Source organism: Camellia sinensis, chromosome 10 (genome assembly GCF_055761805.1).
Source record: "Camellia sinensis isolate YWXY chromosome 10, ASM5576180v1, whole genome shotgun sequence".
Lineage (NCBI taxonomy): Eukaryota > Viridiplantae > Streptophyta > Magnoliopsida > Ericales > Theaceae > Camellia > Camellia sinensis.
Genome location: NC_138970.1, coordinates 97,404,759 through 97,425,907, shown reverse-complemented (window position 1 = coordinate 97,425,907; position 21,149 = coordinate 97,404,759).

Here is a 21,149-nt window from a genome sequence, read left to right as displayed (position 1 = left end):
ACTGTCATTATTAGGCTTTAAAATGATTTATATATTCCACAGTATTAGGGACTTTAAAAATCGTTGTCATTGTCATTATTAATCTTGAAAATGATTTATATAATTTATATATAAGATTTAAAATTTATTATATGATTTATATAATGCACTGTATTAGGAACTTTAAAAATCGCTATCGCTATCACTATCACTATCACTATCCAGCTTCAAAATGATTTATATACACTATTACTTTGACTTGGCTTTATTACAATGCATCTAATAAAATTTGTGCCTATTAATATTGAACTTACTTTCCAATTGAATTTTGTGAGTAGTGATACAAGATTATTTTGTGAAAGATAATAGTTTGAAATTTTAAATTGTATTTCACATATAAATATTTGAAAGTAAAGTGTTTAAATATTTCTACTTGGATAGTCACACTTTTGATCATTGATTATGTTTGTCCCCCCCCCCCCTCCCCCGGGACGCTAATTTCTCAGTTTTTACTTATGTAGATGGAACTGTTCATAATGTGAATGAGTACATTGAGATCTCTACAGCAGGTTTGACGAAAAATATAGGACTTAATTTAATCGATGCAGTCCATAGTTGGAAACTTGGTGTTACGTGAGTGAGACCCAATTGAAGGGATTTTCCTCCCTGATTTCCTGATATGACCAGTGAAACCACTCTGAGATTGAACCTGCAATTAGGAAACAATTTTAAAGTATAACCCACAACTGCTTGCGATTGTCGCTTGATGCATTCTTGTAAGTGAATGAGATCTATTGATTATGTTGATTCAGAATGATTTTTTTTGTTTAAATCTTTGTAAATTTTGTTTGATGGAAAATGGGTATATTGAACTCACGTGTTGTTGGTTTTGCCAACTTTCCATTGACAATAAAATCTGTGTTGTTTAATTAACTACTATCGGACAAATAAATGGTTTGGTGTTCAGTTTTCGCTTTTTGTTTTTGTTTTGCACAAACGAGCTGAATTGCTTTTGTTAGTCATTTAATTTTGTTTGAAATCTGAAACAAAAGAAAGGTGAACTAAATTGGAAATGCTAAAATGGATTCCTCAAGGCTCAGGGCAGAAACAAGATGGATTAGCAAAGGATTGTTGCTCTTTTGTGTAGGCAAAACTAGGGTGCAACTTAGGCGGGTTCAGACGGATTGGTAGGTTGCTCAACCTCAACTCAAGTTGTGCTAAGAGCTATCCAGGTACGAATTGTAACCCGAGGTTGTATAACCAAGCCTGACCCAAGTTAGCCTCGAATTAGCTGAATTTATATATAAATTTCAGTTCCCCCCTCTTGCCATTTTTAATGCAGCTAAGTTAATTAATTTGTTAAAATTAGATTCTATTTATATTTATATTTTTTATAAAATCATTAATACCATCAAAACAAATAATTTATATGATATAAAAGAGATGCCACTAAGGTGGTCTTCACAATTTGGGAAGTTGGTTATTTGAGTTGATTTTTTTGACTAATTTAGCCTAGCTAAAAAAAGTTGTGTTTGGAAAGATAGATAGCTATTTTTATAAATGATTTGATAGTTATGAAAGAAAAAATGAAATAATTATACTTTGAATGTGACATTTTGTCTTATTGATTATTTTAGCTTATTTTGTTTTTATTAACTATTTTAGCCGCAAACCCTCTTCCCAAATAGGGCCAATTTATGAGTGAGAAAAAAATATATAAGATTTTATATTGGGTTACTTGTATATGTAATATCTTTAATATGATCTAACAATCTGAATTACTTTAATATCATCTAATAGCTAATAATTTATACGTTTATTAGCTATATATATATAATTCATATTTTGAGTTGTTTGGATGGTTTAATGTGTTTGCACCCTTAAGAAAAACCACTTTTCAAGCATTCCATCTTTGATCTCTGTGGATTCAGCTATTCCAATGCAGCTGCTCTATAAATTCTTCAGCTGTATGTTCTACGTCAAATAATTTTGAGAAAAAAATTTATAAGTGGAAATTTTTTGGGGAGGCAAGTATAGAAGTGGAAAATTTGCAAGAAAGACATAAAACCTTAGGCCTTATTTGATTTCTGGATATAAAGGGTTGGATTGGATATTATATATTATGGGATTCACATATTTTATGTTTGCAATTTTTATTTTTTTATTTTTATAGAGGATATAATCTATTGTGGAATTGTATATCTCCCAAAATTGGTAGATATACAATACCACCCTCCCCCCATTATATCATATCCCCTGGTCTTTGATAAGAGTTAAAAAGACCAATTTACTCTTCTTGTCCATCTAATATATACACACATTCAATGATGATTATTTTTGTAAGATATAATTTTTTGGCATGAATAATGGTTATTTTTTGAAACGCCCAAAAAAAAAATACAAATAAACCAATTCATAAGAGAAGTGAACATAATAGAATTGATATCCTTTCATTCATCAGAGTTCGTAATACAAAAAAAGAGTCATAAGCTCTGTACATGTAAAGCCCTTGGCTTGAATAAACATTTAACAAAATAGAGCCTCCGGTCTCTAGATCCTCCCAAGCTACGTCCTTGAAGGAGGCATGTCACCAGTACTTGAAAGTGGTTTCCTAAGTAGAGTGAGTCAAAGCCCAGTAAAAATAATCTAACATAGTATATGAAGTTTAACTAAAGTATAAGTGTCAGATAAACATTCATTATTTATGACCAACTTACATTCTTCTCATGATCGTTCAATACAGATAATCACATCTCAACCCATTTCTATTATTCATTTCAAGTCATATGTCAAGTGTATAATTCTCCTAATAACCCAACCGAGACTACATCGCAGTGGTTCTCATTCAACATAACTATCATACAAGCACTTCAACCTTACCATTTTACGAAAATTTTGTCTGCGGGATCGGCACCCATGTATACATAAGATTTAAGGACTTCCACCCTGGACACTCCGGCCAACTTAATTTTCAATGGAGTCCATCCCCTATCTCCTCCCAAAACATGGAGTACATCCCATTTCTCCTCCCAAAACGTCATATATATACAATGTATCTAAAAGCATCATCATTTTCAATGACTATCAATTATGCATATTCAATGCCTTATCATACTGTCACATTCAATGACTCAATTTAAATGTTTTGTTCCAATTCCCCTAATCCTCATATAATTTCTACAACAATCATAGTTATCCTCTATCGATAGCCCAAGACAAATATTTCTAAATGGATAAACAATCTTTAAAACAGATAATTCATTAAATTTCCATAGGTGAGTGATTTCACAAATCCAACTGCACCATTCATACATACATTCTCTCAATTTCACATTTTTCATACCAATTCCATTATTTATACAAAATAATTATTTAACACAAATTAGGGCAAAACTTCCCATTCTTCCAATTATTGATCCAAAAGCTAAAATCAACTATTTTAACACAAGATAACTTCAAAACCAAACCCTACGATCAATTATATAACATCACATGAAAACCCCATTTTCATGAATTCAAACCCAAACCCTTGGTTTTCTCCAAACACCCCAAATCTCACCATATATTCATAACAACAAATAACTAGGTTAAAAATCATAACAAGTATAGAATATTCCTACGGCAAAAAGAGAAGACCACGCAAGACAAGATTGAAACTCTAACAACACCGACACCGAAACCAACTTCCAATCGGGTGAAAATGAAGATCTTGAAATGCTCCAACCTTTTAACAAAGGCACTAGGGTAAGGAAATCACTAGATCAAGGTCAAAATCCAGAGAGAGAAAGAGAGGGTATTCTAGAGTGAGAAGGTCCAAATCTAGGTTTTTGGAAAGTTTTGGAGAGAGAGATAAATGAAAAAGTGATATGAAACGTCACTTTCGGGATCTGATATACGCACAGTCCGCTCGAGCAGAGAAGTTGACGCTCGAGCGTCAGACCCAAATTTTTGTTCTGCTCAAGTGCAAAATGCCCCCCTGTAGTGTAGAATGCACGCCTTCAGTATTTTTGCAGACAACAGACAAACTGCTCGAGCGCAAGAAAGGACATTGGAGTGCCCACCTGCTCAAGCGTAGGAAACGCCGCTCGAGTGTGGAAAACACTCCTCCAGTATTTTGCAGACGTGCAAAGTACTGTTTGTTTGCAAACCCCGCTCAAGCGAAAGACCAAAATTCTGGGTAACAACATTCTAGACCAACAAGCAACCAAACTGTTCCAAACACGCCCAAGGCATTCCAAAACTCAAATTCAAAGAGGAAAAATGAGGAAAAGACATATATAGCAATATTAAACCACAAGACCCGAGTCCGGTAAACAACAAAGGTCGGGTCAAAATCAGAATCACTATAATCTTCCCCCCTTAAGGAATTTCGTCCTCGAAATTACAATCATGTTTCAAAACCAAGTTTAGCCAATTTTCAAAATGAATACAATTCAATTCTCATCACCATGACCCACCTATCGGCCATTCAATCCTTTCACAAAGGAATAAATCCACAATATACATCTCAACATATATTACCAATATGCATTTCTTGAAATTTTCAACCAATTTTAATATGTATACCTCATATTTCCAAAACATATTCAATGTTTATGAAAAATTCGCATTTCCAAAATTTTAATAACATATACAATGTTCATATTAAACTTGCATTTTCGAAACATATTTAACATATAGAATGTTGTCATAATTCAAAACATGTACAATGTCTTTATAGTTCATAAACAAAACTAAAATCTCATCATATGTTCAAACATCAACAAATAAGTCCGGATATTTCTCATGGACTTCCAATTCTCGCTCCCAAGTTGCTTCCTTAACCCCATGATGTTTCCACAATACTTTGACCAAGGGAATTATCTTGCCTCGCAAGACTTGGTCTCATCTATCCAAGACTCTCACTGGTCTCTCCTCATATGATTCATCCTCATCTACCTCCAAATCGGTCCAGTCCAACACATGCGATGGATCCGGCTCATACTTCCGAAGCATACTAATATGAAAGATGTCATGCACTCTGGAAAGTTATGGCTGCAACGCCAAACAATAGGCAACCTACCCAATCCGTTCAAGGATCTCAAAAGGACCAATAAACCGAGGGGATAACTTCCCACTTTTCTCGAATCTCGTCAAAGCCCGCCTAGGTGATATTTAAAAAAAAACACGATCACCCACCTCAAAAGACAAGGGTCTCCTCCTACGGTCGGCGTAACTTTTCTGGCGACTCTGGGCTGTAAATAGCCTCTTATGGATAAGCACAACTTTTTCCGTCATTTCCTGAACCAACTCTAGGCCCAACAAAGGTGCATCACCCACCTCGGCCCAACACACTAGAGATCTACACGGTCGGCCATACAAGGCCTTGAATGGTGCCATGCCGATACTCGATTGGAAGCTATTGTTATAGGCAAACTCCACTAAGGGCAAGTGCCTCTTCCACGACCCCTTGAAGTCAAGGACACAACCTCGAAGCATATCCTCAAGGATCTGGATAGTACGCTCGGACTGGCCGTCAGTGTGAGGATGATACGCAGTACTAAAGGTCAACCTAGTGCCCAGGGCACTCTACAGGCTCTGCCACAACCGAGCCATAAAATGCGGATATCTGAAACGATTATCACAGGGACCCTGTGCAGTCTCACTATGTCCCTGATATACAAGTCAGCAAGATAGTCTACCGAATTACTCGCACGCATAGGTAAGAAGTGTGCAGACTTGATTAACCGATCAACTACCACCCAAATGGCATCACTACCCGTTGAGTCCTCAGAAGGCCCGCAACAAAATCCATCGTGACATGCTCCCACTTCCACTCAGCTATAGGCAAGGGTTGCAACAAACCCACTGGCCTCTAATGCTCAGCCTTCACTTGTTGACAAGTAAGGCATTTCGATACAAACACAGCTACATCCTTCTTCATACCCCTCTACCAAACCAGCGACTAAGGTCATGATACATCTTTGTGCCTCCCGGATGCACCGTAAGCGTGAATGGTGAAACTCGCAGAGTACTTCCTCTTGGCAACACTCTGGTATGAACAAACGGTCACGGTATCTCACACTCTGGTCATGATACACATTCAAGCCCTTCTCCAGTTTCCCATCAGAAATCCTCTCCTTGAGGGTTTCTACTTCAAGATCACTCTTTTGCAGTTCTAATACTCGACTCACAAGTGTAGGTTGGGCAACCACCGCAAATAAGGCCGCAGATTCGACGGACTAGCCAAGATGCAATTCGAACTCCCCAAGAGCACCCAACATCTCTCATTCCCGAATGGCGATACAAGCCACACTGCTAATAGATTTTCGACTCAAGGTATCTGCTACAACATTAGCCTTCCTCGGATGATAATGTAACTCAAAATCATAATCCTCGATAAACTTCATCCACCGCCTTTGCCTCAAATTTAAGTCTTTTTAAGTGAACAGATACTTCAGACTCTTGTGGTCAGAAAACACCTCAAATTTCTCACCATACAGATAATGCCTCCAAATTTTAAGGCAAAAATCACCGCTGCTAATTCTAGATCGTAAGGTAATTTCTCTCATGTATTTTCAACTCCTGTGAGCCATAGTCTACTACTTTCCCCTCTTGCATCAACACACAACCCAACCTTCCCGTGAGGCTTCACAATACACTAAATAACCCGAACCCCTCTCTGGAATGGTCAAAACTGGAGCAGTGGTAAGTCTAACCTTAAGTTCCTAGAACGACTTCTCACGAGTCTCATCCCACACAAATTTAACCCCCTTTCTCGTCAGCTTAGTTAAAAGTGAATCTAGTTTAGAGAAATCCTTCACAAATCTCCGATAGTACCAGGCCAACCCTAGGAAACTATGGATCTCAAAGGCATTCTTAGGTTGTGCCCAATCTTGCACTGCATCTATCTTGGATAAATCTACGGTCACCCCTTCCCCGGATATCACATGGCCTAAGAACATAACCTCTTATAACTTGTGGGCTCTAAGTAATACTAGCACCACTCATAAGTGTTCCTCGTGCTCCTCCTCAGAGGGTGAGTAAATCAAGATGTCGTCCACAAAGAAAACTACAAAACAGTCTAAGAACTCTCGAAAGATTCGGTTCATGAAATCCATAAATACAGCCGTTGCATTGGTTAGCCCAAAAGGCATCACTAGAAACTCATAATGGCCATATTGCGTACGGAATGCCGTCTTTGGAATATCCTCCTCCCTTACGCTCAACTTATGATAACCGATCTAAGGTCTATTGTAGAAAAAACAACAAGACCCTTTCAACTGATCAAACAAGTCATCTATACGTGGCATTAGATACTTGTTCTTAACAGTTATGTGGTTCAACTTCCGGTAATCAATACAAAGTCGCAACGCTCCATCTTTTTTCTTTGCAAAGAGAGCTGGCACACCCCAAGGCGAGGTACTGGGGAGAATAAAACCCTTATCTAATAGCACCTGGAGTTGAATCTTCAACTCACTCAATTCAGCAGGTGCAAACAAATACAGTGCCATAGAAATCGGTGTCGTGCCAAGCACTAAATCAATCGAGAACTCAATCTCCTGGTGAGGTGGCAAACTAGTAAGGTCCTCAGGAAAGACATCGGGGTATTCACAAACCACCCTTGGTAACTTAACCTGGACTTCCTCACTCTCACCATTCTGAAAGCTATGCCCATGTGAATCATATACCGGTGATAATACTCTATCCACCCGGTCCCTTAAGAAATAATAGCAATCACCGTTCAAGATATATACAGTAACCCTCTGACGGTAGCAATCTATAGTATCCCGGTATGACAATAACCAGTCCATTCCCAAAATAACATCAAAATTAGACATGTCAAACAAAACAAATGCAAATGGAAGTCGACGACCGGCGACCTCTACGTTACAACCCCGACACCCATGTTTCAAAATAATCTCACCACCAAGAGGTGACTCTATACAAATGGGAGATGCTAACTATGCTAACTCTAATCCCAAAATTGATGCAAACGCAGATGAGATAAAAGAATGGGATGCACCCGTATTAGTCAACACACTAGCAATTGAATTGCAAAACAAAAAGGTACCTCTCACTACAGATGGAGCCAGTACAAGATCTGGCACAGTAACAGCATACCCACGCCCTGTTGGCCTCTAATCTACCTGCTCACCCCTCGGAGCATAGGCCTGCTGCACGGATTGAGCCGAAGAGGCTCCCTAATTGGCCCTTGAGACCTGCACTAACTGTGCTGGCTGGTGGCTTTGTGTCTGCCTCGAACCAGACGCACCAGATGTGCCATCCAACTGTGGGCAAAACCTCTTCAAGTGCCCCGCATGCCTACACTGGTAACAAGTGAGCAGTTGGCCTCTCCTTTGGCCTTGGCCCTAAGAACGAGCCGATGTCGATGCTGCTCGCTGCCCTCCTCCTCTCAGTGGGCAAGCTAGAGACTTGTGGCCCAACTGACCACACTTAAAACAAGTAAAGTCTCCCTGGCCACCTTTCTTAGAACCTGAACCCGGTACTGGAAAAGTGGACCTCGACTGAGCTCCCTAGGACTGCCGGGGATTAGAACCCCTCTGCTTCTTACTATCCCCCTAACTATCCTGACTCCTCTTGGAGATATTCATTCTCTCCTCCTCCGCATGCATGATAGTCTCAAGATGGGCTACAGCCTCCACAAGGCGCCCGTAATCCCTAATCATGGATCCGGCCACTCTAAACATGAGCCCGGTCCTTAACCGCTTCTCAAACTCCAAACAGCGGCGCTCCTCAGTCGCCACTAACTCCGGTGCAAACCTTGACAAACTGGTGAATGTGGCCTCAAACTTGGCCACTGGCGTGTTCAACTGCACCAATTTAGAGAATTGATCCCTCAACTTCTCCCTTATTGTAGCAGGTAAGTACTTGTCTTGGAAGGCGTCGACAAAAGCCTCCTAAGTCCCTCCAATGTGCCCTCGCGAATACTTCCACCACTGACCCACGTCTCCCTTCAACTGAAAGGACGCCAAGGTCACTCTCAAACCCCCGTCTTCAATGCTGAGCATCTCAAACGTCTTCATTATCTGTTCCAACCACTCATCAGCCTTCAGTGGCTCCTTGGGATCACCCAAAAACTCATCCGAATTCGACCGGAAAAACTCTCTCTTCTGAAAAGATGGCCTTGCTTCAGCTACTTGGGCTTGGACTTGATTCTCGGCCCTAAGAATGTCCATGGATTCCCACAATGCTCCGGCCATCTTGCGGGCTAAGGCGCCCATGGCTTGTTGACCAACCAGTTCAGCCACATTGGCCTGACCAACTCCATCCTCTTTTGTCGGAACTTCATTCGGTATAGGCATCTCATGCCTCCTTTCGTCAAACAACATTAGTTCCTCAAACCTGCTCTGCTGCCAATCCGCTTCTGCTATCTGGCACTCAGCCATAACCTGTAGCGACGAAACCTCTATCTCAATCGGCAGTATAGCCTCCATTCCATAAACTAGAGAATACGGAGTTGCCCCAGTCGATATTCGAATTGAAGTCCTGTAACCCCAGAGAGCAAATGGCAATTTGTCTGGCCAGTCCCTTTAGGTCTCAACCATTTTCTGCAAAATGTGTTTGATGTTCTTGTTGGAAGCCTCAACAGCTCCGTTGGTTTGTGGCCGGTATGTGGATGACTTATGAAAAGCCACGTTGTATTTCTCCAACAAGTAGATCATTTCCTTCTTGAAATGGGAGCCGTTGTCTGAAATGATCTGATTCGGGACTAAAATGATCTCATTCGGGACCCCATAGCGACAAATAATGTTATTCCCAATGAACCTGGCTACATGCGACACTTTCAGTACTGCATAGGATTGGGCTTCGACCCACTTTGTGAAATAGTCTATTGAAACCAGGATATACTCATGCCCGTTTGAGCCTTTCGGTGTAACTACCCCAATGACATCAATTCCCCAGATTGAAAAAGGCCATGGTGAAGTCATGTTGTACAGTTTCAACGGCGGGATGTTCATGCGATTTGCATGAATTTGGCATTTGTGGCATCGCCGAATAAAACTGATACAATCTTCCTCCATGGTTGACCAGTAATAACCCCGCCTGAGAATCTTCCGGGCTAGCGTTACTCCGCTCATGTGTGATCCACACTCCCCTCCGTGGATGGCCTCCATTAGGCGCTTTGACTATTCTGCATCAACACACAGTTTATGCATTCCCAGATGGCCTTGTTTGTACAACTTACCTCCGCAGATGATAAACTGAGCAACCATTCACCGTATTGCCCTTTTATCTTTGGCATTTGCCTCTAGTGGATAAACTTCTTTTTCCAAGAAGTTCCAGATATCATAATACCAGGGGTTTTGATCTTGTACTTCATCTATGGCGGCGATCAACTCATAGGTCGGTGCATACCTCTGTTCAATGATGATTGGACGCATCCGGAATCCAAAAGGGATGTCTATCATAGAAGATAGAGTTGATAAGGCGTCAGCGAACCTGTTATTTTCTCTTAATAGATACGTGAAGGTTAACTTCTCAAACCTAGGAATCAAAACATCTAGGGTCTGGTGATAGATTTTCATCATTTCTTCCCTAACCTTCTAGTCTCCTTTTGCTTGAGACACAACCAGGTTCGAGTCCCCGATGACGTCCAACCTTTTTGCCCCTAGTTCCAGGGCGGCTTCCAAACTAGCGATACACGCTTCACATTCTGCCTCGTTGTTAGATACCTTGAGCCGGAGTTTGAAGGCCAAAGGTATATAGGAATTATCGGGAGCTATCAGCAACACCCCTATCCCATAACCATACTGGTTAGACGCTCCATCAAAGTACATTGTCCAAATCCCTTCCTCAACCTGCAGAATGGTTTCATTTGGGAATAGGTATTCTACCTCTTCGTCCCCTTTCACTGGGTGATCTGCCAGGAACTCTGCTACTGCTCTCCCCTTGACAGACTTGCGAGTCACATACTTCAAATCAAATTCGAAGAGAAGAAGTAACCAACGAGCTAGCCTACTCGTAAGTGCTGGTTTCTCGAAGAGATATTTGATGGGATCTAATCTCGAAACTAGAATTACAGAGTGAGCTAATAGGTAGTACCTCAACTTCCTGGTGGCCCATACCAAGGCCAAGGAAGCCTTTTCCAGCAGGGTGTAACGGGTCTCATATTCCAGCATCTTCTTGCTCAGGTAATAGATGGCTTTCTCCAATCTATCCTCAAATTCTTATGCAAGTATGCAGCCCATAGTTGTGTTCGTTATTGGCAAATACAGAATCAACGGCTTCCCCAGCTCTGGCGGTGACAATACGGGTGGGTTCTAGAGGTACTGCTTGATCTGCTCAAAAGTAAACCGGCATCGGTCATCCCATTAGAATTTCTTTCCTTTCTTTAGGAGACTAAATAGTGGTTCACAAGTCAATGTTAATTTTGCAATAAACCGTCTTACGAATTGCACTTTACCCAGAAAGCCTCGCACCTCCTTTTCAGTCCTTGGTGGTGGCATTTCTAGTATGGCCTTGATTTTGGAAGGATCAACCTTGATGCCCCTCTGTGTGATTAAGAAACCCATTATTTTACCTACTGTGACACAAAAAGTGCATTTCTGTGGGTTCAGCCTCAACTGATATTCTCTGATCTGTTAGAAAAATTTCTTTGAGGCGGTATAGTGGCCCTCTCTTTCCTTGGACTTGACAATCGTGTCATCCACGTACACCTCAGCCTCTTTGTGGATCATATCATGTAAGATCGTGGTTGCAGCCCCTTGATAAGTAGCCCCATCATTTTTCAGACCAAACAGTATCACCCTGTAGCAATAGGTTCCCTATGGCGTGGTGAAGGCAGTCTTCTCCCTGTCCTCGGATGCCATCAAAATCTGGTTGTACCCGAAAAACCATCCATAAAGGAGAGCAACGCATGACCTGCGGTGAAGTCCACCAATTCATCGATGTGCGGTAGAAGAAAGTCGTCCTTCGGACTGGCTTTGTTCAGATCTTTGAAATCCACACACACCCGAATTCTACCATCTTTCTTCGGCACTGGAACAATGTTGGCCAACCAAGTCGGATACTAAGATACTAGCAAAAACTCTGCGTCTATCTGCTTGGTGATCTCCTCCTTAATCTTCAAAGCCCAATCCGGGCTTATTCTCCGAAGCTTCTGCTTGACGGGTCGGGCCTCGGGGTCGAGAGGGATCCGATGATGTATAATCTCAGGATCGATTCCAAGCATGTCTTCGTAGGACCACGTGAAAACATCTTTGAAATCTTTTAATAAAGCGACTAAGCGCTCGCGTTCCTCTGAAGACAACGTGGACCCTATCTGGACTAGACACGAATCCTTCTCAGTGCCCACATTAATTGGAATGATTTCATCAACAAGGGGTTTTACAAACCACTCCTCCTCTCGATCAATCAAATGTTTCAAAACCAGAGGAATTCCTTCCTCGTCATTTTTATCAAAATTTTAAAAGCCATGATCAATGCAATATACAAGTGGCACAGAGAAGTACTCAGAAACAGCAGTGGTATCATTCTCATTCAAAGCCTCCAGCTCATCCAATTCCTTCATTACAACCGACTCAAAAGAAAAGGAAAAAGACGACCTGGACAAAACAACGGCATTCGGGTTATCAACCCCAGGAATACCGAACTCCGACTTAGAAGAACTGGAATCTGATTCCAACTCCACAGACTCTGTGGAATTAGATTTTGACTCACTGCCTAATTCAGAACTACTGGAAAAAAAGCCCTCCTCTAGCTGCCAAATGAGAGAGGCTGCATTAGATGCATCCAGAATACCACCGAAAGGGTCCACACCTGATTAATCTCCGATCATGGAAACGGTGAAGTCATCCCCCAAGCTCTCCAGTTTGATCTGAGGATCCGAAAAGAGACACGTCAGTGCTGCTCCTATCTCAAGTTCAACACTGTTAGACTCATCCTCTATACTCTGTTTAGCCTCAGGAGTTAATTCAGTCTGTTCCTCTGTGGCTTCGTCCTCTTGCAGTTGCAAGTCGAAGAAAATCTTAAAGTCGGGCAAACGTTGCTTCTCAGAGTTCAACCATGGCTCAAGAAAGCCGCAAAATGGGAAGTCTTCCCCTCTCCGGACAAAGCGGCCGTTCAGAGTTCCCTGAATTGGTATGTGCTCAAGCTCATAGTGTTTCCCGCTTTGCTTAGCTTTGGCTCTTCCTGCCATTTCCTTCCCTTTCCAAACCCAGCCCTCTTTGGTGGCCGTATAGCCCAAGCCAAAGGCATGAGGGTTATGTGGCACTTCAGCCCGTGTAGACACTCTTCCGGCCGCTCTTTCCTAATCTCATCCCGGGCATAGGTTGTAGCTTGTTCATGAGGTAGACAGATTGAGCACTGACGTACAACCCCTCATCAATAGCCAAGATATTCTGCACCACCTGAGCCTCAGCCAAGGTAAAACTAGACAAGAAAACATCCTCGTCATCGTGTACAATCTCCAGTACGGGTGTAGTAACCTCAGGCAAAGGATGTATAGATGAATTTCCAAATACAATGGCTACCCCTTTCCAAGAGGGTACTTCAACATCTGATAAAGAGTGGAAGAGATATCACTCACTTGGTGCAGCCACGGCCGCCCAAGGAGTAAGTTAAAAGTGGCCGGAACATCCAGGACGTGAAACTAAATATCCTATTGTGTCGGGCCAACCTGTGTTCTGATCTGAACTGTCCCCATTACCTCTCGACTTGTGTTGTCGTGAGCTCGAATTACCTGGGTCGTTGGTTCAAAATCCACTGGTTTCAAGCCAATAGCATAGGCTGTGCAAGACGGACAAACGTTAATGGCAGACCCAATGTCCACCAATACAACCGACTCCCATTTCTCTCTGCACTCAACTGAGATGTATAGTGGTTTGTTATGCGCAGAGTGCTCAGGCGGCAATTCCGTATTTGAGAAGGTCAAAGTAGGCGAATCCCCTCCCGGGAAAACAAGTTCCACTAGTTGTTCGGGAGTTGTGTCGATAGACAGCTTAGCCTTATCCATTCCTGATAGGACGGCTTGCCTGTGTACTCGCGAAGCCATGAGCAACCCCCAGATGGATATGTCTGCTTGGATCTTCTTTAGTTGCTTCAGTACAGCTTCTTCTTCTAACTGTTTGTCCCTCTATTTTTCTGCCTGTTTATCCTTTCCGGATTCTTTTAGTTGGTCTAAGTGCGGGGGTTTGAAGTACCGTCTGCTTCCAATCATGTGATCCACTTCCTCAGAATACCAAGTGTCGTCTGGCAGGTCTTGGCCCCAATCCTCGTCAGTGTGGCAAGATGCAGATCATCATCTTCCCACCATACTCCTCTGGCAACCGACAAGCAGTTGTCCGAGTCTGTTGTAATTACTATCACATCACAGTCATCCCCCGCAGGGTGTTTGACTTTTCCAGCTTTCTGATCCTTCTCATCCCTTTCCTATTCAAACCGCTTCAGTGCGGCTTCTAGCTCTGTATAAGCTATACTAATAATACTCAATTCCTGAGCAAAATTCTTGATACCAGTGCTCTCCGGCAACTTTTCCTTGTCCACGGCTGTTCCGACCCTTGTAGCAGTTCCTACTTCTGCTTGTTCCAACTTTGATTGAAGTCCTTCATCTACGTTGGGTTCATCACTGAGCCACTCTGAATTATCTGCTGACTCGTTCAGATCAAACCAGTTAATGTGCATATCCCCCATATCTTGCTCATTGAAGAATTACAAATTGTTGATGTCTTCCTTGGGGTTGGCTAAGTCATCCAATCCCTAGCTTGGTCCATCCTCTCAGACTACACTGACCTATATTCCTATTGGCAACTCCATCTCTGGTTTGGCCTGATTGGTCAGCACAATGTAACAGCATAGGTTGTATTCCTTCCTAGATAAATCCACGGAACCCTCAGGCACTGAACTAGCACTCCCATTCTCTACCAAGGCAATCCTGCCTTCATTTACCACAGTCACCACCAACGGTTTGGATTGGGATGGGGACGCGTTCATCATGCATAAATCTGTGCTTTCTGAGATGAACAACACCGACTTAGGTAGGTGAGAGGGGGTAATGTATATATTGAGGTCGTAAGGGACGGCCAGTGTATGGATGAGGTTTATTTATCGGGGAGGAGGGGCTTGGTTATGTGGTAGGAGAGGATTTGTAGTGACATTGGGTTTTCGGGGGCCGCTATCACTTTGTTGTTAATGAGATCCTGAATCTCATGACGCAATCTGAACCACTGGTCGGTATCATGACCATGTTGTTGATGAAAGGCACAGTACTTGGCCGGATTGTGTTTAGGAGGGAGAGGATCGGACAATGGGCGTTATTCTAACTGTTTCAAATGCCCTTTTCTGATCAAGACCCTCAAGGCTGCAGATAGAGATATGTAGAGTGAGGTGAAAACCATCTGGCCTCGGGCCTGATGGCTGGAAGTTTGGGAAGTGGTATTAGGCGTGTCGGCAAAGGGGTTGGCAATTTTTGGTGTGGTGGTGACCATGCTCACGTCTGAAGACCTTGTAGCTGCAATACCACCAGCGATCGCATTAGAACTGCATGTAAAAGCCCTCTTGGGCTGCTTCTTTTCGTGGTCTATCAGACCCTGCTTCATTGCATCCTCTATTTGCACCCCTTTTTCATGGAGGTCCGCAAATGTAGATAGAGGTATGACTATCATCTTCTGCAACAGCCTTGGTTGCAGGTTGCGGACCACCATTCTAATCTGATCCTTTTCAGCCAGTCAGATGGTCATCATGGAGGGCTTGGCCCTCCACCGAGTTACAAAATCAGAGAAGCCCTCCTTCGGCTCCTAGCGAGTTGCTTCAAGATCACGAGTAGTGACGTCGATCTGCGTATTATAGAAGTGTTGTGCTATGAAAGCCTCGGCCATTTCCTCCCAGTTTCTCTTCATAGAGTCTTTGAGTTTGGCGTACCAGATGGCCACTATACCTGACATGGTCCGGCCCAAGAGGGATAACTTCTGCAGTCTAGACAGGCCCATCGGCCGCAAAATGTCTGAGAACAACCGTAAGTGGACCATGAGATCACCCGAGCCATCAAAACGGTCCATATAAGGCATTTTGAACCTATCTGGCAATGTCACCGCCGAATCAGTGTAGCCGTCCTCTATATCAAGGATCGAATTGACGCCCTGAGCTCCTTTAAAGAGCTTTTCTAGCTTGCTTACTTTCAGTGCAGTAGGGTCGGCCTCAAACTCGAAAGGGGCCTCCACTTGGTATATCGGTGCCTTAGAGGTCTAGGGTGGAATAGGATCCGCCTGGATGCCGCATTTTCCTAGACATGGATTGTAACCCTAGGTGTCGGGATTCCCACTGGGGGTGCATGGGATGCTGAGGCTACCATAGGTTATGGCTGTTGTTGTTGAAACCTCTTTATTACCTCCACTTGGCAGGCTACAACCTCGGCTTGGCGAGCTGTGGTCTCAGCTTGTCGGGCAACATCTAGCTGCATGTTTTCAATAGTCTATTGGAGTTGGCAGAGCATTTCTTTCATGCTAAATAAGCGATGCTAAGCTAGCAAAACTAGTGTATACTCTCTTTCCGGAGTAAAAGCAGATGACTGGACTTCGTTGAATGAAGGTAACTATCGAAACGGTGAATCATGCCAGACTCTCCTCCGTCTTGTAACTGGGGGTAGTGAAGCAAACACTGGTTGTCCTCTTACAAGATCCCCAGATCGGTAAAGTCGCCTAATTCTAGTCCAGAGTGCTTGGGGGGTGACAGACTCGTCTGAAGCAATTGTGAAAGACTACCTTGCAAAAAGAAAATAAAGTAAAAAGAAACAAAAATCAAAAACCGCACAGCACCTCGGCTCAGACAGAAACAACACGCAGTTGCAATCACAAGCTAGAGAACTATACTCAAACATTGATTTCTGCCCCAAAACTGATACCCTTAAACTGATAACCGGATTTGCAACTGATACATACATTCCTGTAGGGTTTCACTATAAAAGCACGTATCAACCAAGTAAGAGCCAAAAACACCCCTATGATGGGGTAGGGTTACCTAATTTCGTCAGGAGATAGGGGTTCACTATGCAGACAAGTGGTTTCATACAATTCCTGCATTCAGGTAAGCAACCTGTCCTAGTTTGAAATAGTCTCTACGGCTTCCAATATGCAACTAGATCAATTGGTCAAAAGGGGTACCTCGGCAAGACGACCTAATATACCTCTCACACCTAACACCGAGAAGTGAAAGGAGGATCAAACGGTATAGCAGTAATCCAGATCCAGGGGTTGTGTTCCTATCGTGGTAGATCCCACAACCGGTCAGCCTTTTGGCAAGCTTTTCCAAGCGAGACTCCGGCAAACCATTCAGGAATAACAAATGGCAAACACAGTGACTTAGGCGCACCAAAAATGAAAAGAAACACGTAAGTGTAAATAAAATAACATATCATGAGTTCGAGTTAAGTTCTCTAAATCCCCAGCAGAGTCACCAGAAACTATGGACTCGCCTTTTTCCGTGCCCCGCTTTTCAGAAAGGGTTTGAAAGAAAAGGCCTCATAGTTCGGACTCCCGCGGTTCTGAATCTAGTCTCACAAGTGCAATGTGAAACTGATAAACATCAAAGAGTTCAAATTCGGCAAATCTTTTTGGAAAAACGATTTTAAATCAAATAATGCCAAAATTGGACTATTTTGCCAGATTACAGAGTCGCCACCTAAACATTTTATTTTTGAGAAAATTTAGGAAACCCTAACTCGTGCCAAAGGCTATGCGTCCGTCATCACCAAAGTTGCCCGAACTTGGGAACTTGGGTACAAGGGAGGAAGGTCTTGAAATGAGCACCCCCACTCACCCGATCAAAGATCGGCCTCTACTAACCATGATATGAAATTTTATAGACATCATGTGTTCTTATCCGGTTATTAGACTAGCTTTACTATATGATTTGCACGCATACAAGTATAGACTACATAGCAAGAATTGGGACATTTCAAGTCATGTTTGTTTGCAAAAATGATTTAAATTTGACACCCCCAAGTGGGCTTAAAAAATGCGGATTTACCACCTCAAGTGGGCTTAAAACATGATTTGCCACAACAAAGTGGGATTAAAACTCACATTCGTTGAATCGTTCCAATTCAAACAACAAAGCCTTCATCTAAGGGCATTCAAGCAGTTTATCAAGTAAGCACATAGCCTCATGGCAAGCATACAAAACATGGCATCATGGTAATCACACTCATGCAAGTATCCTAAAGCATAAAAGCTTACCGAGTGCTCCAAGCCAAAACAAAAACTAGTTAGAAAAATGCTCGATTCCTAACTATGTTAAGATGTCTAATGCAACGCATGTGAAGAATGCAATTAATAGGCTTGGCTACTAACATGGCATATGATTTGCAACACTTTGATAGCATGCTTTGAAACACGTATTCAAAGAAGTATTGAAATTACGATGCAATTTGAATGATGCGCCGAGCCTCGGTGCATGCAAGACAATGAATGGATGCAAACATGCAAACATAAGGTATGCTAATTGAACATGTCCCTAATCTAACCATCGAAAGTGATTAAATAAAAGGGAGAAAGACGTGGGGTTAGAAGACATACACACAAGCACGCACACTTATTACAACATTACGCCCTCGCGAAGGGGGGTCCGAATGAATAAGCTAACTAACTAGCTACACTAATTACGCTAACTATTACAACACTTGAAACTAATTAACTATTCTAGTTAACTAATTATTACAAACCGAATTAAGCTAATTAATTACAAAATGAATTAATTAACTAAATAATTACAACACTTGTATGAATGAATTAACCAAAATCTCAAATGGGAGTGATAATACATATCTAACTCCACCATCATCCTTAATTATCATTTCAATTTCTCATTTCTCAACATTTATTCCATTACCTCTTTACAATCTCAAAAATTACATTTTAGGGCATAACTTCCTTCCTCTTTGAAAATTCATTTCAATGCAAGAAATAGCTCATTTCAACAAATATCAACTCCAATTTCATAATCATAACCATTTTCAAGAAAACATTTAGAAACCCGTCTTTTACATTTTGATTTGATAATCCAACAATTTCCCAAAAAGACCAACATCTTAGGGTTTCTTCAAATTAGGGCTTTTCACTTTTAAAGACTCATATACATTCTATATAAGTGGAAAATAAACTTTTGTAGCTAAACCATAGATCCACAATCCCATTTGGAACAAACCCTAACTCACAAACAAATCATCAAAAATCAATCTAAGAACAATGGAATCTATATATTTAAAATACACCACAAATACACTATTGAACTCATATTGAGTTTAAGAAATAGACGCTACCTCTTAAAGCAAAAAGGAAACTAGTCGGAAAAATTGTCACGCCCCACCTTTTATTACTCGGAGTCATTACCAAATTCTTTAACTTAATTCAATTTCAGAGATAACATGCGGAAATAAACTCATACATTCAATCCGTAGAAGTGATTAACAATACTCTCATTCGTATGCAAAGTAAATATTACATGAACTAACTTAATAAATTGCCCTTGGGCTTACATCATTAAAAGTACAAGAAGAAGGGTGTAACCCTTTACAACAATGGCATTCCGCCAACATAACTGAGGCCCCGTGGCCAACAAATAAGAAGATCCAAATCTTGTAGCACACCCTGCTAAACACCTGAAAAAGATTCAACAACGTGGGATGAACATATAGTCCAGTAGGGAACTCAACATGCTCCTTAACAATAACAACATTACAGATAGCTATGATCATGAACACCCATTCTCATACTAGAATAATAATGTGACAGTTTATACAAAATATATATATGAATATACATATGAACTTTTCTTGAAAACAATCATTTAATTCACCGCTATAAGCGATTTATCCTTCCTTTTTCCTTTCATTAACCCCCGTTCCCAATCTTTTATAACATAAACAACTATTTAGAAAAAATAGAATCACTAAGCCCATTACTCTTCCATTTGCCACACATACAACAGATGTGCCTTTTCAAAACATATTTGGCATTTCAATGCAATTCCCATTATATCATAATTATCCATACACATCTCTATAAAAAAAGATAACAACTCAACTACATACATAAAATCAATCAATGAGTCAACTCGTCCCTCCAACACTGTAACAAATACAATCCACAATGTTTCCAGATACACTGAAACAATAACAAAACAACAATGCACTACTAGCTATACGCGTAGTAAGCCAAAGATACACTTCTCACAACAATCTACCAGTTTACCAGGCGCTAGCAGGAAGGGTATGGTACCTTAGATTATCAGCGCGTCAGTTCTCCAGGCGCTAGCTGGAAGGGTATGATACCTCTGATTATAAGCGCTGAACACATAAGTGTGTGGAGTTCATCACCTATCTTCTCACACACACTGGAGTACAACCCCTCTCTTCTCCTCAACCAGTATACAAATATAATGTAGTTCAGCATTTCATTACATATGATGTTCAATCAACAATGGTGTAATACATACACAACAATTCAACACAACCTTATCATCCTCCACCAATGACCAAAATATCCAGATGCATCCATATTATACATCTATTAACAGACCCAACTAACATGAGAGTACAAAACTCAGCAACAACATGAACATGGTAGTTAAAGCTATACCCCACACAAGTGTGTTCAACACTCAAGATACAACATTACAATTCTCTTATACTTGTTTCAAAATACCTTTCCCATTTCACAAAATGAATTCCACTTCCTTTGTTTTCACAAAAATCATTCCTATGGACAAAAGCCATACTTCATTTAAATTCACTACATTCTTTTCAAAGCCATTTCAAACTAATTATGCACATTAAGTCATAAACAATAAATTAGGGTCTTTCCTTCATCTTTCTCAATATTGACCAAAAAGGCCTAATTAACATCAACAAACAACAATAACCACAATTAAGACTCAAAATACCTAAGTATTTGCCCAAAGATCTAAACCCCTCAATTAATCTATTAAATCGAATAAGAAAATTTAGGGTTTCCTCTCCTTTCAACAACCACATGCTAAATAACACCCCAATTAGCCCAAATCATAACTAATGATAATAAACCCAAATTCAATAACCAACCCAAGGTTCAGTCCCATGATTTTCACAAATCCAACATGATACAATTTTTATGCAATACAAAAACTACCACATGTCTATCTATAGTCGAAGTATTGAAAAGAAACAAGGAGAATCCCTACCTCGAACAAAGAACACA